General features: G+C 40.3%; 1 protein-coding gene and 1 non-coding gene across 3 annotated transcripts in view; one reads left to right on the forward strand and one right to left on the reverse strand.

The window, feature by feature from the left end:
* Nucleotides 1-17,181, reverse strand: part of SEMA5A (semaphorin 5A) — a 795,598-nt gene extending 778,417 nt beyond the window's left edge. For both annotated transcript variants that reach the window (XM_075586198.1, XM_075586192.1), the window contains exon 1: nucleotides 16,760-17,181. The gene's annotated coding sequence lies outside the window, so the exon portion shown is untranslated. The remainder of the gene's footprint in view (nucleotides 1-16,759) is intronic.
* A 3,387-nt stretch (nucleotides 17,182-20,568) lies between these two features.
* On the forward strand, nucleotides 20,569-20,637 carry LOC142488948 (small nucleolar RNA SNORD123). The gene has a single exon (XR_012799744.1). It is a non-coding gene; the product is annotated as a small nucleolar RNA SNORD123 (small nucleolar RNA).
* Nucleotides 20,638-27,807: the final 7,170 nt, after the last annotated feature.

Below are 27,807 nucleotides of genomic sequence, written 5' to 3' on the forward strand. Positions count from 1 at the left end.
AGGCAAATTTATTTAAAAAAAAAAAACATTTTTGAATTGCTTGAAGTTTAAGTTCTTGAATAAAAAATATTTTTGTATGTTCATTGAATAATACAGGGAGCTAAGAAAATAGATGGCATTGTAACCGTAACCTCGGATATTATCACTTTGTTTCCTGATCCCTAAATACTATACCAAGAAGTATGACTATAAGCTATAACATGGGTGCACAAACTGGGGGGCGCTAGATTTTCTAGGGGGCGGAGCGGCAGTTATAGAGGTCCTGCAGTCTCCCCCCAGACCGCGCGAGGCCTCCATAACACACTTTTACCTTCCCTTCCAGCAAGGCGTCATCATGGTAAATGACGCCTCGGGGTCACGTGATGTCACGTTACCATGGCAACGTGAGGTCACATGACCCCGCACGTCGAGCAGGGGGGGGGGGGGCGTGAGTCTCCAGGCAGGGGTGAGCATGGGGGAAAGTTTGCGCACCCCTGATCTATAAGGTGTAATTCTGCATTAAATAGAACTCATTTGTTTTGCTAAAGGGTATGAATGATATTGAATTATGTGGGGTTGTGCAAGTAACAGATCGTGACAGATCCAGCAGCCGCGCCCGCTCGTTACAGCTCGCACACCCCGTGACAACTCTGCAAAGCAGAGCAGTAATGAGCCTGGGAGTTGTAGACGCCACCCCCTCTGCTTCCCCCTTCTTCCCCAGCTCTGTGGCTAGAGTAACTATATTTCCCATGAAGCACTGCGAGGAGCGACAGGTCTCCTGCCTTCTTCTACATCCACTGTCCTACGCAAAAAAAGGGATATTTTTTAATTGTCCGGCTAAACCGGATGTCTGGTCGCCCTACTTTCCAGGGTGGTATTTTTATTTACTGTACACTTGCTTAATATAAATGATAATTATGGTTAGGTGCTGTAACCTCCAGCACAGTAGGATAAAAAAGGACTTGTCAAAGTGTAATTAGTGTTTTTCTTCTTTTCAAAACTGAATTCAATTTTGTGCAAGAGTATATATCACTGATACATAATATGACTGCTTTTTGAAGTGAAACTTCTATGCTGGCACCTACAATATGAAAATTTCCCTTGGAGTAAATTGCCCTGTTGGTGATGGAAGTGCACTCCTGGTAGTGATGTCACTGTTGGTAGAAGAGTCCTCCCACGCTTGCGCAGGAGCCGATGCCAACGGCTCAGCGCACCTGCGCATTCGGCGCCACCAACGGCTCTGTGATCCTGTGCATTAGGAACTGTCAAATGCTCAGAGCACCTGCGCAGTAGGCGTCGCCGAAAGTAGTAGGCGCTGCCGATGGCTCAGCATACCTGCGCACGCTGCCTCGGCACTCCATCCTGATTTCACTGTAGGCGCTGTGGGCACGCGCAAATGCAGCGCAGGCAGAGCACACACACAGACACAGAGACACACAGACACAGAGACACACAGTCACAGAGACACACACACAGAGAGACACACACACAGACACACAAACACAGACACACAGACACAAATAGAGACACACACATACAGAGACGCACACACACACACAGAGATGATCACCATTCCCCCAAACATGCAGATCAGTAACGCTAACCTCTACTGGGATTGTGGGAGGATTTGCATGTTTGGGGGAATGCATGGCTAGGAGCGGATCTGGTATTCTATGGCCGTTTCATAGATGACCGTTTATTAATTAAGGATGGGGATTTGGATGATCTGATGGCTATTTTGACATCACTAGATGAGAACAACATGGATTTGTGATTCACATTCGAGACAGATCGGAGTAGGGCTGTATTCTTAGACCTAGAGCTCACAATAGATGCTAATGAACAAATTGTTACTAAAACACACTTCAAGAAAGTTGCTACCAATAGCTATTTACACAACACGAGCAACCACTATAAAAAGTGGCTTGAAAATATCCCCCGGGCCAATTTTTTAGGATCAGGAGAAATTGTTCTCTTGACTCTGATTTCTTGGCCCAGGGGGAATTTTTGGTAGACATATTTATGGCTTAGGGCTATGATAAGAAAGCCATTCAAGAGACATTTAAAAAGGTTGGTCTGATAGATCAAAAAAGCCTTCTGGAAAATTAAAAAAAGAAACAGTTATGTTCTAAGAAGAGGAGAGAAAATATATGTATTTTTTTGTCCATATTTTTTTGTCCATATTTTTTTGTCCATGTTTTTAATACAATAAATCCTTTTGATCAACTCAACCCATGACTGAAGCTATGCACTGGTTTTTCCCTACTGGGGTGTTTCATATACTGGCTTGCATCTACCGGGGAGCAAGCAGAGCAGGGGACTTGTCTGGGATTTGAATTGTTCAACTACAGGCTACCGTAGCACATCATTGTTTGATCCGGCAAAGAAATTACGTCAGTCTGATGCGGGAGAGAGGCTGGAGGTCCCGTGAGGATTCCACAAGCGGAGACGCAGAGTGCTGAGTGACCGCCGCCGAACGGATCCACAATTGAGGGGAGCGCAGAAATCCTCTACACGACATCATCGGTGCCTGGTATGACGGGCCAGTCGAGATTTGTGACCAGGTAGGATTTACAGAGCGGAGCACTACTTACTACACAAGATTTTATACAACAGAACTCTCTTCGTTTTCAGCCTGCTTTACAAGCCGTGAGTACAGACTCTCTTGGAGAGTAACTGCATGTGATACACAGCAGACCAATGTCCCTTGCCCATACAAACTAGTGAGGAACTCTTGACCACTGAATTTTTGAGCATTTTGCACTGACATTATTTAATCATTGGTTTAAGACTACCACCAAAAATACTGGGGGTTTTCCAAAAAGCACGGAACATCAAAACATGGTTAGCACCAAGTAGATTAAAAACTATTAAAGAGAATACATCAAATGGCAAACCAATGAATGGTAATTTTCACTTTGAGAGAATGAGATGCTGGACATGCAAGCACCTGAATAAGGGGGATAAAATTAGTTCACATTCCAATGGGTCAAAACATGAAGTGCAGGGCCGCATACACTGTTTGTCGGCATTCATTGTATATGTAGTCATGTGTCCCTGTGGCATTCAATATGTGGGGCAGACGGCGCATACCTTGAGTTCGCGCTTCCTGGAACACGTTGAAATATACTACATGGTCTACAGATACATAGTCTGTCTGGACACTATATGGAAACACACACTAAAGATCTGACCTCACTATTAGTAATGGGTATAGAAGCAATTACATCCTCCCTATTAAGTTAAGATAGACACAAGAGATTAACTTTAAGAGAGACCTATTGGATCTATGTATTAGAACATTAGGTCCATTGGGTCTAAATGAATGTTTAGACATTAGTACTGTTGTGTGCTAGTTCCTCCTCCTGCCTGCTACTGATTTGGTACAGAGGTCTGGTTTGAATGTGCTTGCATGTTCCCTCTATTTCCTGTTCTTGAGAGGTTCTTGGCTGGAGTTACACTTCACATCATAGTTTATAATTATCAAGTCTTGTTTTTTAGTTTAGTCACACTTTTAAAGAAGCTGTTCAAGCAATATCCTACATGTGTGTGTTTTTTTAATAAATCAGTTCTGTACTATGAGAAAATACTTGTAGCATTTAAAAAAAATGTTTTAAAGACATTTTTAATGTTTCTAATGTAGGAAGTATTTCCAAAGTGACAGCCCCCTTCCCCTTTTGATAGGCTCTGGCTCTTGAGCCCCGTCCTCTCTCTAGCAGTGAACCAATTGCATCTAGTAACTGCCCAGTCAATCATATTCCAGAAATACATTGCCAATAATGTTGTGCAAGAACTGAATTAAATAACCTGAGCAAGCGATCTATTACAGTTGATTACAGGAGAACAGATCGATCTGCAGCTTAGCTAATCACTGGTCAGTTTGCAGATTGTATTGATGCACATATTGAATGGGATGAATATTATATATGTTAATATTTAGAAATATATAGTATAGATAAGATTTCTCTCATATAAACATCACAAGTGTGGTAAATAAATATTTATGTACACACATAGGGATTTAAAAATGTTTATTAAATTAATATCACCAACATTAATATTCACATTTATATTTTCACTTCATGTATATACATAAACAGCATAAAAGCAATAATATTATCATATACATGATTGTTGTACAACCGTAGATGGTCAGATGACGGTTCTCTTGACTCATTGGCTAGGGCAACCCAGATCTTTTCACTTTGCAATATTTTAATTTAAATTTATATTGATAAATAATAATATAAAAATAAAAATTCTTTGTTCCTTTAAATCTATGATCTCCTTTGTAATTAAAGTCATTCTCTATCGGCCATAACCTTTCAAATGTTCCTTTTATTAGGTATATATAATTCAATTCAATTTGTCATTTCGTTCTCCAATGCAACTACAACGCACATCACTGCAAAATGCTCAAAGAACTAGATGGGTCATCACACGAGTCTAGGCGCAAAGTTCACCTTTCCTGCATTGCCTTCAAATACTTTCTGGGCAAGCTACCCATCTATCTGAACACGCTCCTCATCCCTACCACATGCAGCACTTATCATCTGAGATCAGACTCCAAAAGACTGTTCATGGTCCCAAGACTCAACAAAGTATCCAGCCGCTCCTCCTGCTCTTACCGTGCACCCCAAAACGGGAACAACCTACCGGAGACTCTCACATCCACAACCAGTTTAAGATCTTTCAAAACTAAGGCTGTCTCACATTTTAATCTGGTCTGTAACTGTTACATAAGCCTATAATATACATATTCTCTAACTGTGCTTGCAATGTATTGTATATAATGTATACCCTGTTCATTTATGTAACTGTATTTTTAACCATGTATTATTTGTCATATTAACTATGTCCAGGACATACTTTAAAACGAGAGGTAACTTTCAATGTATTACTTCCTGGTAAAACATTATATATATATATATATATATATATATATATATATATATATATATATATATATATATATATATATATATATATATATATATATATACTGTCATTAAGGTTATGGTGGGTAAAAAAAGTGACAAAAACCCTCCACAGTAAAGCATAAAGCAACTGTAAATATTACTGTATGTTCATTTGCATGTCTTAGACAGGTCTGCAACCCTGTCTTTCCCCATTGTCACCCAGCATACAGCGCTTCCACTGCAGCAAGGGATTCTGGGAAATGACATGCAAATGAGCACTCAGTGCCACCTTTTGTCTCAAGCTCGTATTACACAAGTCATTTCCCAGAATCCCTTGCTGCAGTGGAAGCGCTGTATGCTGGGTGACAATGGGGAAAGACAGGGTTGCAGACCTGTCTAAGACATGCAAATGAACATACAGTAATATTTACAGTTGCTTTATGCTTTACTGTGGAGGGTTTTTGTCACTTTTTTTACCCACCATAACCTTAATGACAGTGGTGATTACCTAGTCTAGTCTCAAACCTGCTTTGCCATTAAGACCAGCCTCACACTGATGATACCCATCAAGGTTGAAACATGTATGTGAGTAGGTCTAATGGCTTTGCATCTCATCCCAGCCTCTGTTTAAAAGCTGTGTTTAAAACAGCATGCATTGGTTTGAGGATTGGCTTGTGTAATACAAGCTTGAGACAAAAGGTGGCACTGAGTGCTCATTTGCATGTCATTTCCCAGAATCCCTTGCTGCAGTGGAAGCACTGTATGCTGGGTGACAATGGGGAAAGACAGGGTTGCAGACCTGTCTAAGACATGCAAATGTACATACAGTAATATTTACATTTGCTATATATATATATATATATATATATATATATATATATATATATATATATACATATATATACACACACAGTGGTTGACAAATCACCAAAAAATCTACTCGCCACACAAAAAAAATCTACTCGCCACCTAGTACCAAACGTGTGCTGCTTGGGCCAATATTTACTCGCCCGGGGGTTAAATCCACTCGCCCGGGGCGAGCAAATGTATAGGTTTGTCGAACACTGTATATATATATTTGCTATGTGAGAGTATAATAATGATGACCTATTAAAGCTAATAATGCAATACGAATCTAAACAATAATATAAAAGTTTATGTATGCGGTTAATGCACTTAGGTGCAGAGCTATTCCGTCTGATATGTGTGAAAAGATGGGCAATATAGAGCTAGTGTCTATTAGCAGTAATTTTATTAGACATTGCTCTTAATCAATAATAGTGCAAAATAGTCTTTGCTGTCCTCTAGCAAGTCAAATATTATAGAGGGTTTTCCTCCACATGTTTTCAATATTTTGTATAAATTTGGAACATTTCAATTTAGAGTAGTATAAATTGTTTATTATGTCTGATGCATATGTGTCAATTATAGTATCCTATATACTTCAAATATTTAATGACCAATTCTCTATACTCTATTTTAAAATTTGTTTCTTTATAATCTCTAGTCTGAATCAAGTTTATGAATAGAATAATAAGGGATTTGAACACACATGTATAGTCTTAAACTAATTAGGTCTCTTTTGATTGGATTCTGGCACTATATATGGCACACAAGTGCAGACAGAATCCATCCCCTGATTAAATCAGCTTAGTCTGATGAAACGCGTAGGGTCACGTGTTGCAAATAGCGGTGTGAGTGAATCACGATGCCGGAGAAGGAGGCTGCGATCTGCCCTTGAGTATTGTGAACTCTAAGATCAGGTACTCTCTTTTACAACTGCAGGTTGCCGGAGGATTTCCTAAAGAGCGACAGAAGAGATTCTGGGGGATATCCCACAACAGACCAGGCAGAGCAGCATCCTGTAAAGCATGTTGGGGCATGAGTTTACTCATACAAAGCTTAAAATTCACAGTTTTAAATTGTTATTGTCCAAAAATATAACATTTTATCCACTGGTATTACACTAAGATCGGGCGCTTTTTCTTCTCTTTTTTTTCTGTTTCGGTTACGTAGAGGGAGGTTGTTGTACCCAGGAAGAAGGCTGCCAGCATCCAAAGGATCCGTCAAGTTTAACCCATTGGAGTCACAGTGTTACTGGATGTTCTATATGGTTTTTGGACTATACTTTTTTACTCTTTTTTTATAGTATATTTTATTAATACTGTTTTTTATATGGTTTATCAGCTTAGTAGCAAAATGTTTTATATATCAATTATCAATATTTGTTGCTAGCCATCATTAGCATTCATGATTTAACAGTTAATATATTGCAATTTATTATTACATTGATATTGGTATTATATATATATATATATATATAAAATTGATGTTTATCTAGATATATTGCAATACACTCTGAGGCGCTTAACAACTCTTAACAACTTGTTTCTGGCTTCTCTGAGATATATATATATATATATATCCATGGCTGTTCTGGCTATTCCTCTGCCTTCCCTAACACAGGGTTTCCCAAACTTTTTTTTCCGTGACCCGGTTATTTTTGAACTTCTCCTTTGTGACCCACTAAAATTTTTATCGCCTATACTGGCCTATAGGGCCTGCACAGACACACACACAGCCACTGATATACACACACATACACACACACACACACAGCCACTGATACACACACACACAGCCACTGATACACACACACACAGCCACTGACAGACACGCAGCCACTGACACACACACTGATACATACACACAGCCTCTGATACACACACACGCAGCCACTGACACACACACGCAGCCACTGACACACACACGCAGCCACTGACACACACACACGCAGCCACTGACACACACACACGCAGCCACTGACACACACACGCAGCCACTGACATACACACGCAGCCACTGACACACACGCAGCCCCACAGATACACACGCAGCCACACAGATACACACACACACACTCGCTCTCCCCTATACCCACACACACTCGCTCTCCCCTATACCCACACAGACACAAACAGTGAATTACAGGCAACGACGGATGTGAGTGACTGTAGAGGGGGCCAGGGGCACTTGGGTGGGAGGGAGGGGGCCAGGGGCACTTGGGTGGGAGGGAGGGGGCCAGGGGCACTTGGGTGGGAGAGAGGGAGGGGGCCAGGGGCACTTGGGTGGGAGGGAGGGGGCCAGGGGAACTTGGGTGGGAGGGAGGGGGCCAGGGGCACTTGGGTGGGTGGGAGGGGGACCAGGGGCACTTGGGTGGGTGGGAGGGGGACCAGGGGCACTTGGGTGGGTGGGTGGGGGACCAGGGGCACTTGGGTGGGTGGGTGGGGGACCAGGGGCACTTGGGTGGGTGGGTGGGGGACCAGGGGCACTTGGGTGGGTGGGTGGGGGACCAGGGGCACTTGGGTGGGTGGGTGGGGGACCAGGGGAACTTGGGTGGGTGGGTGGGGGACCAGGGGCACTTTTGGGGGACCAGGGGCACTTGGGTGGGTGGGTGGGGGACCAGGGGCACTTGGGTGGGTGGGAGGGGGACCAGGGGCACTTGGGTGGGTGGGAGGGGGACCAGGGGCACTTGGGTGGGTGGGAGGGGGACCAGGGGCACTTGGGTGGGTGGGAGGGGGACCAGGGGCACTTGGGTGGGTGGGAGGGGGACCAGGGGCACTTGGGTGTGTGGGAGGGGGACCAGGGGCACTTGGGTGGGTGAGAGGGGGACCAGGGGCACTTGGGTGGGTGGGCGGGGGACCAGGGGCACTTGGGTGGGTGGGAGGGGGACCAGGGGCACTTGGGTGGGTGGGAGGGGGACCAGGGGCACTTGGGTGGGTGGGAGGGGGACCAGGGGCACTTGGATGGGTGGGAGGGGGACCAGGGGCACTTGGGTGGGTGGGAGGGGGACCAGGGGCACTTGGGTGGGTGGGAGGGGGACCAGGGGCACTTGGGTGGGTGGGAGGGGGACCAGGGGCACTTGGGTGGGTGGGAGGGGGACCAGGGGCACTTGGGTGGGAGGCAGTGACTGGGTGGGGTGACTTACCTTGCCGCCGGACGCTTTCCCCTGCTGCCCCCGATATCCCCTGCTGCCCGGGACGGGAGGTGGGCTTGGGGGGACGGGAGGTGGGCTTGGGGGGATGGGAGGTGGGCTCGGGAGGGGGTGCCACGGGAGGTGAGCTCGGGAAGCTGGCTGCGGGGGGAAGCTAGCTGCGGGGGGAAGCACGCCGCAGTAGGAGCTGGTACTTCCTCCTCCGTCCCACGTTGGGAGCGGGGGGGAGGAAGGGAGCAGGCCCTGCTTGCCCTGCGCAAGCGCGCGGGACCGCAGGGGGAAATCGCCGGCATTTTTTTCAAATTGAGCAGGGGGGACGGGAGACACCGCGCGGCCAGCCTCGCTGCGACCCGGCAATTTTGGTGCCGTGGCCCGGTGCCGGGTCGCGACCCACCGTTTGGGAAACGCTGCCCTAACACATAAGTCCTGGTAGTTGCAGGCAGTATTAGACCCATCTTGGGTTTACCTTTCCCATTGCAGCTTCCTTGAGTGGCAGGAGTGGAGGTGTAATTAGATAGGGAAAAGGGGAAGAAAGATGGTCATGCTCAGCTAACACATTTTTAATTTTTAAATTTGCTGTAGTGGTGCTATCTGGGATAAAGGGTATGTCTAAAGGAGAGAAAAAAGATCCCATATGATGCACTCTCCTCCACTAGTGATACAATAAAATAACATCATTGTAGTATTTAAATAGAAAACACAAAATGAGTAAAACCTTGCCGTGCTAAGATACCAAGTGCACATAGACTGCTATATCTAGTTAAATTTAGACTTGACTGAAAACATCTCTTCCTTGTATGTGAATATATATAAAAGCCCACTCCTTGTAAAAGGATCTTGATCTGTATATACACTATGCAATATATGCTGTTAATCACTCCGTGTAGAGAGCACGCTGATGATGTAGGTTACTGAGTGCATGTAATCATACCATCCACAGGCTGTTCAACAACGATTGATGATGTATTCGGTGCATAGTTAGAATACTGCACTCTGAATACTTAACCTCTTACAGATAGAATGAGTAGGTGCTATCTACAGCTAGTGGGTTACTGAATTCGGCCCACAACTTAATTAGCTATCTGCAGGTGTTTGAGGTATATACATTTTACAAGGTATCTGAATACAAATGAACTAAGTGGTAATAGTCCTTTCCAGAAAAGTTACTCTCAGATGTACCTGCTTCATTATAGATCAGTGCTACAGACTGCTCATTTTACTTATAAGCAGTACTAGGATATTCATACGGGTACAAAAGAAGCCTGACCCAAGGTTTTATAAGTAGTGTCATAGACTTCGTCTTGTTAGAAGTAAGTTAGAGTTTCTTTTTCATCACTGTAATCAGAGTATGAGTTCCTACTATCAATGGCAATGAACTGAGTTCATAGTGTCTATAAGTTATGTAACGTGTTTTTATATTTCAGGTCCCATGCTGCTGGATGGTTCTGCTAAATTGGTTCCAAGTTGGGACCATTGGATTCACCAAAGGGAGAGTATAGCCATGGCTGGTTCTGGCTATTCCTCTGCCCTCCCTAACACATAAGTCCTGGTAGTTGCAGGCAGTGTTAGGCCCATCTTGGGTTTACCCCTCCCCTTTCAAATTCCTCGAGTGTCAGGAGTGGAGGAGTGGAGGAGTGGCAGGGTATGTGTGTTGCGCAATCCAGGTGCAGACCTTGTGCCGTCCCCTTCTGCACTAAAACTACGGCCCCAGTGCCTGCACTGCATGCGCACCTGCAAGGCTGGCGGTGCGTGCAACCAAATTCCCCGGTCTGCAGAGAGCTTCAGGGGGAAAGACAGGGTGGGACGTGATGGGGGAGTGACGGGGGTACATCCGTGAAGTCACCCGGAAGGTTTGCCCTCATTGGCTGAACCGCCGGGGCCGTGGCCTAATGCTTCATCGCTTGTTCCCCTCACAATTTTCTTGCAGGCTGGAAAAACTCACCGCGCAGCACGGCAGTCCCCCCTCGCAGAGGGGCTGCTCTTCTCCCTGCAACGTCCACCACAGCGGGCACTGCAGTAGGCAGTGGGGACCTGGCCAAAGGAAGAGGCATGCCTACATTTTGAGAGTTGTAGTCTGCCAACAGAGAGAGCACAAGTGAGGGAAGTGTGCTGTCTCACCCTGCGGGGTGGGATTATAAGAACAGTCTCAGTAGGGGACTGTGATAAGGTCTAAAGACAAATCTAACACGGAGGCTATCCAGAAGCATGGGATCCAGAGTATTCGCTGTATGTACTGTCTGCAGTGGATGCCAATAAAGACTCCTGTTCAATATACACTGGCCTGAGGGTGCAGTTACTCAGGGAGAGGATAAAAATGTTCTATCATGGGGACTGCATCCATCCAGCACTCCCGGAACCTGTGGTAGATAGAGTCGCAGCACAAAGAGAAAGAACCATGAAGCCACAACTAAAGCCTGCCCTGTTTCCCCACAACATTGCGGAATCTCAGCTTCTCCTGGACATCAACAAGTACTTGCACCAACAGACTCCTGTAGCAAGGGCAGATCTCCCAGAAGGGGGGGAAGCAGCTCTACATAAATATATATATATACACACATACACACATACATACACACACTGTATATGTAAATCCACTTTTCCAATAGTCCGAGTGATCCATTATTCCAATAGTCCGCGTGAAAAGTTAGGGAAGACGACTCAAGTGCTAAAAAGATTGTGTGTTGTGTCTTTATATCAGTGACCCCAACAGCCATAATTTAAATGGTTTGTAGCTCTCTAAAAGAAATCACAACACATTAAAAGTCTTGTCGCTCGTGAAACTGGGGTCTCCGGAGAAATTGCTATCACAGATCAGCTCTGAGGAACCTCCAGATTCGGGTAAACTAGAAGAAAAATAAGGTTCTTTTTTTGGGGGGGGGGGGGGATTGCTGTTTTAACGCAAGTGTTAACTTTAATGTTCATGTACCCTTAAATATGCAATGCTCTTTAGTGAATCTGGCACTTAACCTTGTTTATTCGGTGAGATACTTTTTGGTTTGAGAATTTTTTTTTATCTGGCCCATAACTCTACGGTAAATGAGACATTTCATGGCCACTTTCAACTCTGTCATCAGACTGACTTCTTTTATCTCCTCTCATGCTTTCCTCATTTGCACATCACTCAATAGCCAATAGTGATGGTAGTATATGTGTGTTTTTATGATAAAAGAAACCCCACAGAAAATCCATTATTAATCATAATTATGGGTGATATGTAGCAAGAGGTCATGCCATCATTGTAACCACTTGTATATGTTTGTTTGAAATATTACATTTTTTTTTTAAACAACGAGTTAGTACAGGGAAGCGCAAACTTTTTGTGCTGCGCCCCTCTGTCTCTCTCCCCCCAGCTCTCGCGCCCCCGCCTACCATCATCCGTGTCAGATGACGCTGCAACTGCCCGCGCCTCCCCAGCTAAATCTCCCGCCCCCCTGGGGGTCGCGCCACCCACTTTGCGCACCGCTGAGCTAGTAAACGGGCAGAATGGCTTGGCAATTAGTGACAAGAAGACAGTATGAGTTACACAATAAATTACAAAGAGTTAGACACAGAGTGAATCCCTGCTCTAATGAGTTACTGCTTGTCTGATATACTTAGCACAGTTGTCTTGGTACTCATAGAGTTGCACTTTAAAATAGTGCAATACTGCTATATTATATTCCTTGATATACAGGGCAATATGCATTATTGATTACATTTAAGAGATCTAGTCTATAATTAGAACCTATGGAGCATGTTCATTTTTAACAAATTATTTCCCTATGTCATAACAATGCAATGTTTTCAGTCACTGTATCTCTGCTACATCATTATTATTATTATTATTATTACTACTATTGATGATCCTTACAAAACTATCTGCGATAGTTAACATTTTCAAGTGCAACAAATCCCCACTTTACAAATTCATTTTTTTGTACCCAAGGCACAGAAAGATTAGATTGCTTGAACACAATGATAAAGAAACGGATCTGGGTTGAAACAGTTTTCACATATAGAATACTGCACTGTACTTAACAATTGCACACTTTTTCCGCTATCAATCTCATGAAGCATGACTGTTAATAAAACCATAATTACAATACACGCTTTTGTTTTTGTTTAGTTGAGGGAATTTTAACATCAACATTTGAGGCAGTGTATTTCATTAAGGAGTAAGGAGATTTTAAAAACGATACCTTAATGTCTCAGAGACATCAGAGAGGCATTTTTGATAACGGTTTTGGTTTGTGCAAAGCTTGTACTCCAGCCAAATGAACAATTCACGGCTGCTCATTACAATGAAGTAAGAAAGCCAAGATCATTATCACCAGTCTCTAGATCTTACACAAGCTGTGGCAGTCATTCATTTCCATGAGGTAAGAAGCATAATGTGTGAGATACTGTAAACCACAAGGCTTTTTTACATATCCTCTTTTTTGTTAAAGGCAGATGACTACATTTGCTCATTCAGACCCTTCAGCATCTGGCAAATGAAAACAGGTACACTTTAGTTTCTCTGCCTGAGCTGGATGAAGGTACTTCCAAGAGATTTCTTTGAAATTTACGCCGATTAACACAAAAACACATTCTGTTTATGTGTACATGCATTCATCTGCACACTCAATTGAAGGATTATTTTGCCCTGATAAAGGTTTTATGACATATGTATTTCATAAAGTGCTCTATCACAAAGCCCGAAGGTGATAAAAATAGACAAACATTTTGCGATTCAACCATGTTTGCAGGAGACAGCCCTGATCTCTCACATTGGCAGATATAGAAAAATAGCTACAGTTGGACTTTAATAGGTACAGGAGTCTAAAAACAGATACTATACCTGTTAGTTGACCACATTCCCATCACCACATCTGCCCTCTAATTACTCTCACTCTGTACCCTTTACTCAAACATATTTTCAAGTCCTTGTTCTGTTAAAGCACTTTTTCTCTGCGTTTGAACATGCAATAGTCATACCTATCCTTAAAAACAACACCTTTGATTTTACTTTTCCATTCTAACTAAAATAATGCCCTGTCTCTCATCTGCCGTTTGCATTTAAGCTACTTAAATGTCTTGTCCATTCATATTTACTACATTTCATCAACACTCATAACAATGCAGACTTCTGACTGCTCATTTCACTGAAAGTTCCCCCACTAAAGTAGCTAATGATCTACACACTGCCAAATCTGAAGGGCTCTATTTACTGCTAATTTTACTTGACCGTTCTGCTGCTTTTGACACTGTTGACCATCCTCTACTCCTGCAAATTCCTTACCCCCCTGGTTTCCGTAATAAAGCCTTCTCCTGGTTCTCCGCTTCTCTTTGTAACCGCTCCCTTAGTGTCTCCATTGCTAGCTGTTCCTCTTCTAATGTCGACCTGTCTGTTGATGTGCCTCAGTCCTGGGACCACTCCTTTTCTCTATATATAAAGTCACTTTGTGATCTCAATAGCTACTTTGGTTTCAAATATTATCGCTATGCAGACGCTGCACAACTGTATTTTTCAACCCCAAGCTTACTCCTGATATCCAGTTACAAGTCACTAATTTGTTCTCTCCTATTTGATACTGTATGGCCCCCCATTGCATAAAATGTTACATGCCTAAAACTGAGCTCATCATAATTCCACCTTAATCAGGCCCAATTGCTCAATTTTCTGTCACAGTCAATACCACTACCCTTAAGTCTCCCATTCACACTGCCTATATGTAATATTTGACTCCTCATCTTCTCCATTCACATTCATACTGTTGCTAGATCTTGATGATTTTTCCTCTGCAACATTGCCCAAATCTGCTCTTTACTCACATCACACCTTAAAACTCTTATGCATGCCCTCATCATTACCTCTCAACTTGACTTTTGCTATCTTGTCCTCTCTGGCTTTCCTGCTTCCCAACTCCACATTATACGATCTATCCAAAATGCTGCTGCCAGAGTTATCTGTCTTTCTACTAGGTTTGTCTCTGCCCTCTGCTCCTGACATTTCTTCAATGGCTCTCCATCTAACTTCAAAATGGAGATATATGCTGCACACCAATATAGAAAGAAAAATGATACAGTTACCGGTGCTCCTGATCCCAGGGAAAAGTCAGTAATCCAAATTCTGATACAATGAAAAGTGAATCAAGGCACTGAGGATTTGTTTCAAAAGCAAACATTTATTGAGCCATTAAATACAACATTTCTTCACTTGAGAAAGGCTGTTGTAGCGGTCAAAACGTCGTACTTAATAGCTCAATGAATGTATGCTGTTGAAACAAATCCGCAGTTCCTTGATTCGCTTTTCATTGTATCTCCATCTAACTTCACATTAACTATAAGATTCTTCTACCCCATCTTACATCTCAGCTCTAATCACTCGCTACACCAATTCACATCCCCTATACAAGGCTGTCTCCTCTCTACCCCAATTGTCTCCAAAGCACTCATGTCTCAGGCTCACTATCTATCCAACCAAGTATTTGCTAATCCACTTCAAATCATGTCTATAATTTCACCTCTCTAGTAAAGCCCTTGATTAATTTAGGCTTTAGGTTACTCCTCAGACTCCCGGTGCACTTACTTGCCCCTCAAATATGTTTTCTTCTGCACTTGCTCCTATTGTATTCTGTAAACCTCTGATTGCTCTATTTAGATTGTAACCTCTATAAAACAGGGACTCCCTAATCCCTTATGTTTAACTTCGTGTTTAATGCACTTGTGTGACTTGTATATTATCTCTCTGTTCTGTCTTTATTATAACTCTGTAAAGTGCTGCTTATATTGTTGGTGTTATAGAAACAAACATATACATTTTAAATAGTAATGGATTTAACTGGAAAAACATAATTCTTTGATTCCGTGTGGAATTGATAGAACTTGCAGCCTAATAAAAAATAGGCTGGGCTTAATCTAAATCAATTGAGAATTCTGTCACCCGTTGCCTCAGCAGGGACCTTGCAGTTATAGCTCATTGATGTCCCCACAAAGTACAAAAAGCAGACTATTATTATAATGGTGCACTTTCTAGGTACGCCCTCTAGTGGCCACGGCTGTAACTGCATACGCAATAAATTTTGTTCATTGCATAATTTATTGAGAACGCTGCCTGGAAGTTAAGTCCACCAAAACTTAACGAGGAAAGAGAACATATGATTAATACATTGATTTTGCATAGGCAAGGTCCGCCAAATGCCTCAACATGTAAATAATAGCATATCAACTATCTGATTCTGCTTTCTCAGATTTCTTCAATCGTTCTAGAAATTATTACCTCAGCAATTTCATTATTTTTTAATGCATTCCCAATTGATACATTTTCTGCCTAGCTTTACTGATGTTTTCCTTTTCTTGTCTAATCATATTTATATATGCAGGGTGCGCTATTAGGTACACACAAATTAGCACATATGTCACTTTACTACATTAGCTGTAAACATTTCAAGGGAATAACTGGCTCAGTGTTAGCTACTTGAGTAAATGTTTAACCCAAGTTACACAGAGACACAGCTTGTCTTCTGTTCTGTTACTATTACAGGAGAGATGCATCCGTCATAGAGCCAGATATAACCTAAGGAAACCTGAGTGAAGAACACCATGGATTTATTTGCCTGGCTAGTTTAGGATCTGGCTACTGTTATTGTTGCTTGGAGTTTTATCAGGTGTGTGTGTACACACACACACACACACACACACATTTAAATATCTGATCAACAGCGGTAGACTAAGTAGAAAGTTGCACTTTCCTTCCTTATATGTGTTTATTACTTGCAGTCCGCACACTACACTGCAATCTGATTCCTCTGCTATTGGCTGCAGGGACTGAAAAACAATGCAACTAAGCATAGCCATGTATAGTATTAAAAGAGTTAACAGAGTGAATCGCATGTTTATAACTCACCTGATACAATGGAGCAGACTATTCCAATTCATTAAGCAGTCTGGAGAGAATGAAACTCAGATGTCCCCTCCGGGTTTGGCACCGCAGCAGCAGCAGCAGCAGCAGATAGTGTTACAACGCATACACATGGGAAGCCGTGCGGTGTGTTCAATCCAAAAGGTTTCAGACGAGATCTTGCCAAAGTTGAGTAGATCCAGTTATTTGAGGGAAAGCTTGGGCACTATACAGCTGGTATAGCATCATAGTAATCCGGTTATATCAGACTCTGGTGTAGAGAAAGAGGAAACCCATCGCCTCCCCCTGTCACCTTCTCCCTCTCTCACACACACATTCTCTCCCTCTGCCTTTTGCTCTCTCGTTTAAGTGTGTGTAGTTGTTCAGAGGAAGCAGCAGCAGGAGGAGGATTATTAGTATTGGTGTGTGAGCCAATGTAGTGATACTGTTCTCTCTCACTGACTCCCTCTCCAGGACTCTGAGATGTTGTAGCTCTCTGTGTCCTTTTTTAATATTGAGGATATTTGGTTTTTTTTCATTTTCTTTCTTTTACTTTATTTCTTCCTTCCTTATATATTTTTTTCTCTCTCTGTTAACCTAGACGTTTCTACATACATGTATTAAGTCAATAGTCTATAGTAAAGCTTCCTGCTGCAAAACTTATGCATACACAGCAAAAAAAGAAATCATATTATTTTGTTTCTTTTGCAAATGGAAACCTTTGTTGTATTGTTTTCCCCCATTCGTTGTTGTTGTTATTATTATTATTATTATTATTATTATTATTATTATTATTATTATTATTATTATTATTATTATCATTATTAACTGTTACTCTAACTGTGTTGTACTGTGGATTATGCTAACTTCCCATGAATAAAAAAATAATGACGACCATAATTATACCCAAGTGTTGTAATAGCTTTTATTTATATCAATAATGTTGTTCTTTTTTTAATTGTTTCTTGAAATGTATTAAAACGTCTTAAAAATGTACTTTAGTCTAGGACCAATACAAGAACTGACCTGTGTTACTTATAATATATCCCAGTTCTATGTTCTCTTCTAATCATACAAAATGTGCTTTAATAACTGTTGTTGATTTGAAATTTGCTTAGTACAAATATACCTTGGAAACTAGTGGGCATAATTTCTATAAATAAAATTATGTTTTATATCAAGCGTTAACTTTAATACTCTGTTCTATTGCTAAATACTTTAATAACTACATAATAGCACCTTCTCTCCTTTCCTTGGCCTGTTTTCATCGCTTTCACTTTGCCTGAACCTTGTTTATTCTCCTATTCCTGCTTTGTACGCTGTCCTATATCATTTTTAAACATACTACATTTCTTCCTTGTATCATTCATTTACAGTATCATTTTTTTTAAGTTATTACTTCTGCATCAATATCTTAATTACATTTAATTTCTATCTACACATTTCTTCCCTTTTGGCTTTCTTCTCTTTTTTTTTACATCCATTACAATTTTACTTATATACTTTTTTCAACACTTTCTGAATACAAATGATGTCTTCCATTTAAATATGCTTAAAGACGATGTATCATTCGCTCACATCGTATGTGCATTTAGCTTATTCTACACTGTCATCCAGCCACACATCGGCACCTTCCTCATAAAATATTGTTTACTTTTCACACTTCCTTACTCTTCCTGTCTCGATTTTAATGCTCCATTCCCTCATTCATATGAGATATGACACCTTGTCATCTGTTCACACATTTCACAATATTGCAATGGAAGCAATGGAACATTTCCACCAAATCAAACAACTGAACAATATATGATATTTATATAAAAAAAATCTTTTAATTTCAAAGTCATTGTAGAACAAATAGTGATAGGTCATTAAATGGTCCCTGCTAGTCTTAAGTGTACTGCACTTCATAGCTCCTCCTTCTTTGTACTGTATGTGGCATTTAAAGTATTTTAAGCTTTGAGTAGTTCGTAGGAAACCTCTGAGAAATAATAAGACGTGGCACTTTTAGATTCTTCTGCTCAAGCTAAATGCAGTCTGCAGTATCTCAAAGGGTAAGTAATTTCCTAAACCTATTCTAATCACTGTATATTAACTCTGTTTTAGATTGTAAACATTATTTACTCATGCAATTAACATAATTTTCATAGGAAGTTAATTGTGTAAATTATAACCACAGTATACTAAGTTTTTATTTCAACATTCAAGGGCAAAAAGCTCATTGTCATGTTTTTCTCTCATATTAAAGTTTAGTGCACTGATCATTAACTAGAGTTTAGCATGCTTTTAAATGTGTATTGTATGTACAGTACCAATGGAAATGTTAGCATAAATTATTAAGTCGGACTATGTTTGCATTATCCATTATTCTTTAGAATGGTAATGTGTTTTCACTGTCCCACTGGACCTACTGACATACAGATTCAATTTTCTGCTGCACTTAAATCAATATTAATTTCTTTAGAGACTAGCATAACTGCAGCAAATACTATTTCCCTGCTACTAATTCGCTTAAGGTATCTCGCCTCCCTATGTTTTTATTTATACCATGATATCGGACACTGCAATATTTCTACCTGGAATGACTGTTGGAGGCATTGTATTTGGTCTGACATATTTAACCTTAAAACTCATGTTTTCACACATTCACAATTTGTACTGTAATTTAGAACATTTTAATTCAGATTAAATTTACAGACCTGTGATCCCTCCATACTTGCATGTTTTTACAAATTGGGTAAAATTCTGTAGCTTTGGAAAACCAAACAATTTTCAAAGCTTATACAGTAGCTTAAAGACAATAGCAAAATGAAACACAACCCACAAAGCTCCACTATGTGACTTAACATTACATTAGCCTAAATGAACATCACGTTAAGCCGCACTGCATATCATCAAAGGCTAATATAACGTTAAGTCATGTTATCTCCCTAAAAGAGCATTGCATTAACTATAAAATTTCTTAGTGATAATGAAATGTAAAAGAGGTGTTCCCTGAACAATGCATTTCCACAAAATTCCGTTACGGTTAAAGCAGGGACTTTATGTTGGGTCATACTTAAACTTGGTGTTACGCCCATCGATATCCTGAAAAAAAGAGTAAGGGAGGGTGAGAAGGTGCAGGAGGATGATCAGGAGAATGACTCTACTATTATAGTAGGGTACCAATTTACTTACATACCTCCCAAAACAATATCTCAATTGTGTTCACAGGTATCTACCCATGTGTTGTATAGAGGAGTGTTTTGGAAGGTATATGTCATTTTGGTACTGGTTCTTCTCCTCTTCCTTCTCTTTCTTCTCCCCCTCTTCCTCTACCATCAGAAAAGTAATTTTTAAGGGTCTGAATAAGGTCTGCCCCCTCTTCCTCTACCATCAGAAAAGTCATTTTTGCGGGTCTGGATGGGAGTAAGACATACTTAATATCACGTTATTAGAAGCACACATGATGTTAAACCTATGCTAAGGAGATACTGTATACAACTACCATTGTTTTGCAGATAATTAGCTTTGATAAATGTCTTGTTATGAGCCCTGACTTAGTAGAGCTTTGTGGATCTAGCCCAATATGTAATTAAAAAAGAAATATATATTGTAAGCATACATACATTACTATAACAAGTGCTGTCATGAAGACCAATGGTTATATTTACTAAGTGGTGTTTTTCCATAGGACACCTTCTGAAAAATCTTTATGAATTGAAGTTTTAGAATGGTACGATGAAACTTTGCCTCTGCATCGTGTGACAAAGAACCACAATAATATCTTAATGTAGTATTTCTAATAAAGGGTCAATTGTAAATTATTTTGCTGTGGTGAAAAGGATGAATTTTGGGGTACGGATCTACATGACCCGAAAAGGCCATCCATTTCCTGATTCGCCTTTCTTCTTTGCAAAGAATAGATATAATGTTATGAATGACACACTCATCAGGCTGTTTAATAATATTACTATTTTCTCTGCCTTCTCTGATTTCAGTTGAGCAACCCAGACTTCAGACAACTGTACAAGACACAAACGGGTATCATAAAAGAAGAAAACATGTTGGCTTAATTAAAACAATAGCTCATACAAGTTTATACAATTGGTATAAATATATACATTGATTATATACCTCTAACAGGGTAATAATCCCTTCAGTGAAAGATATGCTAATATATCATTAGAGGTAAAGTCTCTCCTGACTAGCAGATAAGAAAATGTCATATCTTGTCAAATTGGTTGAAATACGTCATATAATAAACCTTAACAGTTTCAAAACGTTACTTTTATTATTTGTTTAGTGAAAATTGTAAATCTTCAAAATACCTCTCACATGCTATTAATATATAGTTGAAGAAAAGCAGCAATAACAAAAAGCTTTATAAAGGAATACAATGTGTCTGTCTGTGATTACAATGTAGCATTATGTCTAATTAATCAACATGATTCTCTGCAGGCCCTTAACTGACTTTTTTAATATACTGTAGATATTATCCTCTGTACTCAGAGAATCCCAACTATTTTTCTCTACACAAAGAGCCCTAGAGCAGAGTATACTGTAGATGTTAAGAAAGTTGGGTTGTTTTGGGCTTGGTGTAGCAGTGCTGAGAAGAAGATAGAGTTTGAGTTGATTTGTCTCCTATCAGCAGATTTTAGTCAGTGCAATCTCCCTCTTACTAATTGTAGTCCGTTCAGTAGGCCATTTATGCTGAATCTGCTATTGTAAAAGTTTTATAGCATCTTTAATACAAATATTATGGATTTAGTCAATAACGTGCACACTCTGAGTTAGTAAACAGTCTTAGAGATATAATCAAAAAGGGGCTTTACTTAGCTTAAAGTATGTTCTCAGTTACAGCTTCACAGCTAAACAGCATACAATAGAAAAACACTCCAAACACATGGGGAAGCCCCAATCAGTCTAGTCTGATCCTGTGAGAGCGAGGGGAATTGTTTGCCTGGCACCTGAACGGTCCACGGAGAAGCTTCTGGCACCATCCCAGCCTGGGCTCTTATAGCATATTTTTTTAGGCTTCCTCCTATCAGTGCTGAGTGTTGTAGCAAAAAATGCATACTTAAACTGAAGAGCCACACTTCCTTTGTGTAAACAACTCTATATATGGTAGCAAACGTGACAGAGAGAGAGAGAGCTCTGCTCACCCAAAGCACTTGTTATGGCATACTTAAGATAATGAGTTGTACTTTCCCATATAGCATCATACAGGGTTGTTTTTGGCATCCGGCAGGCCCATCAACTACTTACCCCCTACAGACAGATCACTGACATCAGATTTTGAACGTAATGCAAGTCTTGTTTCTGAAATCATGATTAACTTTGGGCAAACAAACATCATGTCAATATCAAGGCTCATTATCACGATATATGGAGCCCTCTGAGGTATCATAGAAACCCACAAAAGACAGGAGTCTGAAATATATAAAAATGGATAGAGATTAATATAACACCAAAATAACAAGACAGGGAAAGCAAAATCGTATGAAAAATGTGCAGAGCTACACCTAAAAGCTATAGTAGCTAAATAATAAACAGGAGACAATAGTGCTAAGGGGAAAACAGGACAACCATGATAACCTGCAAGGAACTGGAGTGCTACATGCAAAGCAATAAATAACAAGTGACAAAAATAATAACCAGGGGAACAAAATAGTGCAAAGGGAGTAGAACACACAAAAAAAGAATGTACCTGAAAGTCAGTAGAACTAGGAGCCAGAGTTAAGAGTAACATGGAAAGACGCAGCGCTAGGGAAAAAGAATATCCTGACTCCTGACCTGAAAAGCAGAATGTTTGGCAAGAAAAGACAAGACAGAATGGGTGGGAAAAAAGAGAAACACAAGAGCGCACCAAGATGAGAGATATAAAGTGTATTACCAACAAGATAAAATAGCAACCACGTACATGAATAAAAACTTCAATGGTGGGGCATCACATGAGGTGTGCAGGGGCAGTATCAGTCCTCAGAAATCAGTCCCGCGCGCTGGGGCTGTCTCCGTAGTGCTGTCAGACCTCCACGAGTGTAAGCGTGGCTGAAAGCGTAGCGCGCATGCGCAGGAATAGAAGCCCTCTGCAGCTGTCCTTAGGATGTTTTTTTTGTTTCGTATACCAAAGTATACTTCATCAGGCAATATCTGGGGCACCTGTTTGGGGTCCTTTATAGGTCTATGCCGATTCGTCATGGTTAACCCCAATGACTGAACAGCCAATCAGGCTTATAACTGAGAGGGGTGGACTAAATTAAAGATACGCCCCTCTCATATACGTCCTCAATGTTATTTATAGGTTTGAGAGACATATAATGATAATTTAATGGCACTTGTAAGTTCGTGAGTATACTCAATCTTAATAGAAGAGATGTCACAAGCTAAAAATGAGTGGGACATATAAAGTGACAAAAACAGGTGACCCATATAGTCAAGTGTAATAAAATACATATATAATAATATGAACAACATGTATATCATTGTGCAATCGCATAAAACAAATAAAACACATTAAAAACATGTAAAACATAAAAAAGGGGAGATACATATATTACATAAAGAAAGGAAAATGTATGAAAAAGCTGTAAAAGGGGAAAGGAAAAGAATAAGGAGGAAACCTTGATAAAAAGGAAAAGGGGAAGAGCGGGATACAATTTAAAATTTAAAAACCCACAAAGAAACAGAACCTAATACTGAGCCACTGACTGACTAAAAACATGACATATATGTAATCACCTCAAAAAGGGAGTCAGTTCCACATAATCATTTAAACCCCCAGGATATTTTGTTTGGAGGGTGAAAATCCAGAACTGCTCCCTTTTTGCAATTTGCAGATCTTTATTCCCAGCTCGAACATTTGTAGTTATGTGTTCGATACCCATATATTTGACCCCTATTGTACTACACTGGTGAACATCTTTGAAATGGGAGAGCAAGTGTGTAAGTGGTTTACCAGAAGCCAATAGTTTGGGAATGTTAACAATATTTCTGAGATGTTCCATCACACGTATTTTAAGATGACGTTTGGTGCGACCTACATATTGTAATCCACATCCACATTGCAAGATGTATATGACATATGTTGTTAAACAATCAATGTAATTCTTGATTTCATATTTCAAATCTGTCATTTTAGATTTAAAATGATCTTGTGCCAGCATTCTAGGACAGATTTTACATCTATTGCATTTGTGGTTACCTTTCAAACCCAATAGATCTCTAAGGTCCTTCTTTCTGGTGGAAACGCTACCTTTAAGGAGACTCGGGGCCAGAATAGTTTTTAAATTATTGGATTTTGTAAATACAATCGGTGGTCTTTTGGGTAAGATCTTTACCAAAATGGGATCCATTTGTAAGATATACCAATATTTGTTAAGAATATGTTTGATCTTGCTATGTGAACTATTAAATTTAGTTACAAAATATGGTATTTTTCTCTCATTTTTATTTTTAAGGTCTGTTTCATTGAGTTCTAAAATAGGTGAAGTAGTGGTTGGTAAAATAGAGTTATTAATAACAGGATTTTCCAATGGCTGAATAGATAGATTCATATTTCCATTGGTGGCGACACTATGATGTTTGTTTCGCTTACTGTTCTGAGGTTGAATCAATTTATTCCTATTGATATTCAATGCCCTTTTATACGCTCTATCAATAATGATATTATCATAACCCTTTTGTAGAAAACGTTCAAAGAGTATCTGTGATTGTACCTTGAACGTTTTCACATCAGCACAATTGCGCCTAATGCGTAAAAACTGACGGTATGGGATATTATTAATGCATCTCCTTTCATGTCCACTTGCTGGATGTAGAAAGGAGTTTACATTTGTACTTTTAAAATGGGTTTTGGTGTATAACTCATTGTTGGTAATATATATTTCTAAATCCAAAAAGATAATATTAGTTGGACTTAATTCGCTAGTAAAGATAAGATTGAACTGATTATCATTCAACCTGGCAACGAAGCTATCAAATGAAATGTCACCGTCCCAGATTACAATCACATCATCGATGTATCTCCGCCACATAATCGACTGGGGCGGGGATACATCGGTACCCCATATATGTGACGATTCCCACCATCCCATGTATAAATTTGCGAAAGATTGTGCAAAACGTGTCCCCATAGCAGTGCCACACAGTTGTAAATAAAACTCGTGTTCAAAAAAAAAAAATGTTTTTCAAAATAAATTCTATTGAATTGTGAATAAACCTGCGTTAAAGAAGTGGTAAAGTGCCGTGTAGTGCTAAAAAGTGATCAATCGCATCTAAAGCCCCTTTGTGTGGAATAGAGGTATATAGAGTTTGAACATCTACGGTGGCTAAATGATAAGAAGATTTCCAAGTGAAATCTGTAAGGATAGTGAGAAGAGAAGTGGTGTCAAGTAAATGTGATGGTAACAGTGGTACTAGTGGTTGTAGAAAGGAATCTACATAGGAAGAAAGATTGGCAGTGAGTGAATTAATCCCTGAAATAATAGGTCGCCCCGGAGGATTAGTGAGTGATTTCTGAATCTTGGGCAAATGATACATAATAGGGATGGTGGGAGCCGCACAACGTAAATACTCAAACTCATGTTTGGTGAGGACGTTTGACTCGTAAGCGGATTCCAACAGCTCATTAAGACCCAGCTGGAATTCAACTGTGGGATCTTGGGACAATTTGCAATAGGACAATGGGTCTGACAGTAATCTCGTAGCTCTATGCAATAATCAGCTCTATCTTGAAGTATAATACCTCCACCCTTGTCTGCTTCACGTACAACTATATTTGAATTTAATTGTAATGTTTTTAGCGTATGTCTTTCCTGGGCAGTTAGGTTTGTATCCTGATTTATTCGTGTTGTTTGCGATTGTCCAATAGTCTGAAATTCCTTTTTAACCAGTTTATTAAAAATGTCAATATATTGTCCCCTAGAGTGGTAGGGATGGAAAATAGAATTAGGTTTGAACAATGAATGTTGTATAGACATGTCGTCCTTGGTATTAGTAAGGCCCTCATCCATCAATGACATCATGTCCACTAATTGAATTTGTTCATCAGTAGACAGTGTACTGACAATAGGATTGATAGTGTTAGGAATAGGTAAGTGACCCCCTTGATCTGAAATAAAATGTCTACTTAGAGTTAGCTTACGATTAAATTTCTGAAGATCTATATAAAGATCGAAATTGTTAACTCTACGTGTAGGGACGAATGAAAGTCCTTTGCCCAAGACATTCATCAGGGTATGGTCTATGTGGAAATTGGATAAATTAAAGATGCCCTTAGATTTTAATGTTGGGTCATCTGGATAGGTTTGGGAGGGGAGGGTTGTTTTCCTACCCCTTGTTCCACTTCCTCTATGTCCTCTCCTCAATCCTGTCTTTTCCTTGTAATTTTTTGGGGGGCTCCCAATAGAGGCGGATGATTGGAGTCCCAGGTGGATATTGATTTTCTCATTTTCTCCAACCTGTTTAAAAAATCCTCATTTTCCATTTCCTCTTTTTGGTCCTTTAATACTTCAAATTTATTATGAAGAGGAATAGTTGGTGTTCTATGTTCCTGTCCTCCACGGGTGTTGACATGTTTTTTTGGGGGCACTATTGTCTTTCCTATTATGTGGAGTTTGTTGTTTGTTATATCTCCTATTCTGTTTAGAATAGTGGGGATTCCATTGTTGATGTTTGTGGACATTAGTGCCCCATCCAGAATGATCTGTAGTATCATTCCTTTGATATTTAGACGGGAGTCTAGTGTGTTTCTCATGGGTGGGTCTAGCGTGAAAATTAGGATCCCTTGGTGTTCTTGGGATAGTAATATTAGTTTTGGGATTAGTGTGTTTAGTTTGTAAGGAACCCTTAGATTGAATTGGGCTATAGCACTAGATTTGTGGGTGTCATGTGTGACAGGGTCTCCATCTATCGTGGTTTCCTTTATTGTATCCCAACATCTCTGTATATTAAGAGCATAGTCCCTCTTATCTCTAAGGAATTTCTTATTTTTATTGATCAAAATTTGGTTTTCTGATCTCCTCAATTTGATATTCATGTCTTTAGTCAGTTGCGGTAGTTTGTCTAGACAGGTAATCTCCAAGATCTCATTTTTGACTTTAGTTATTTTACTGTCTACTTCGATTATTTATTTTTTCCTTTCCAGGATTAATAATCGAATTAGCTCTAATGAGCAATGATCTTGAATCCTCTCCCATTCTTTGACAAACTCCGGACTGTCTGTGACATATGTTGAGGGTTTGAGGACTCTAAGTCCCCTTGGTATACAACCCACCCTTATATATTCCTCCAATGTGGCCATTTCTAGCCAAGACTTGGTTTCTTTCTCCAATAGTTTATGTAATTCATTCATAAGAGAGGGCAAACACGGAGTTGCCACCTCTTCTATTGGTGTGTCTGAAAACATTTTACTAAAAAGCTCTGGTTTTTTAAACCTATTCTTGAGACAATCTAGAAATTGGCTGGTATTGGATTCAGCCATAATGCGTCCGTATAGGGAAGGTGAGAGGGGTGGAGAAGAAAGAGGAAGGGGAGAAGGGAGGGGAAGGAAAAAAGGAAAAAGAAGAAGGAAGAATAGGGGGGGAAGGGAAGAAAAAGGTGGACGAAACATTGAACAATACAACAATCAATACTATGACAAAATATACACAAGTAAATTAATATACCCAATATAACAAAAATGTGTTGAAGGGACAATAAACCATAAGAGTCTAATAGTTGCTGCGTAAACTGGATGGGAAAAAGGGGGATACTGGGTGACTCAGCGAGTGGGTCACACAGATTACCAATAAGAAACAGTTCAGTCCGCACTCTGGCTCTTTAAGGGTGTGGAATGTTGATTCCTCTCTGTTCTTTTGCTGCTCCTGCGATTTGAGGTGTCTTCCCCCACCTCCAAAGTAGATCCCAATGGAGAACTCCGACGGCGATACCAAATGACCAAGAAAAAAGAGAAACACAAGAGCGCACCAAGATGAGAGATATAAAGTGTATTACCAACAAGATAAATTAGCAACCACTTACATGAATAAAAACTTTAATATTCCCCAATCTCGACGATAACTTCAATGGTGGGG

The sequence above is a fragment of the Ascaphus truei genome, chromosome 2 (assembly GCF_040206685.1).
Source record: "Ascaphus truei isolate aAscTru1 chromosome 2, aAscTru1.hap1, whole genome shotgun sequence".
Taxonomy (NCBI): Eukaryota; Metazoa; Chordata; class Amphibia; order Anura; family Ascaphidae; genus Ascaphus; species Ascaphus truei.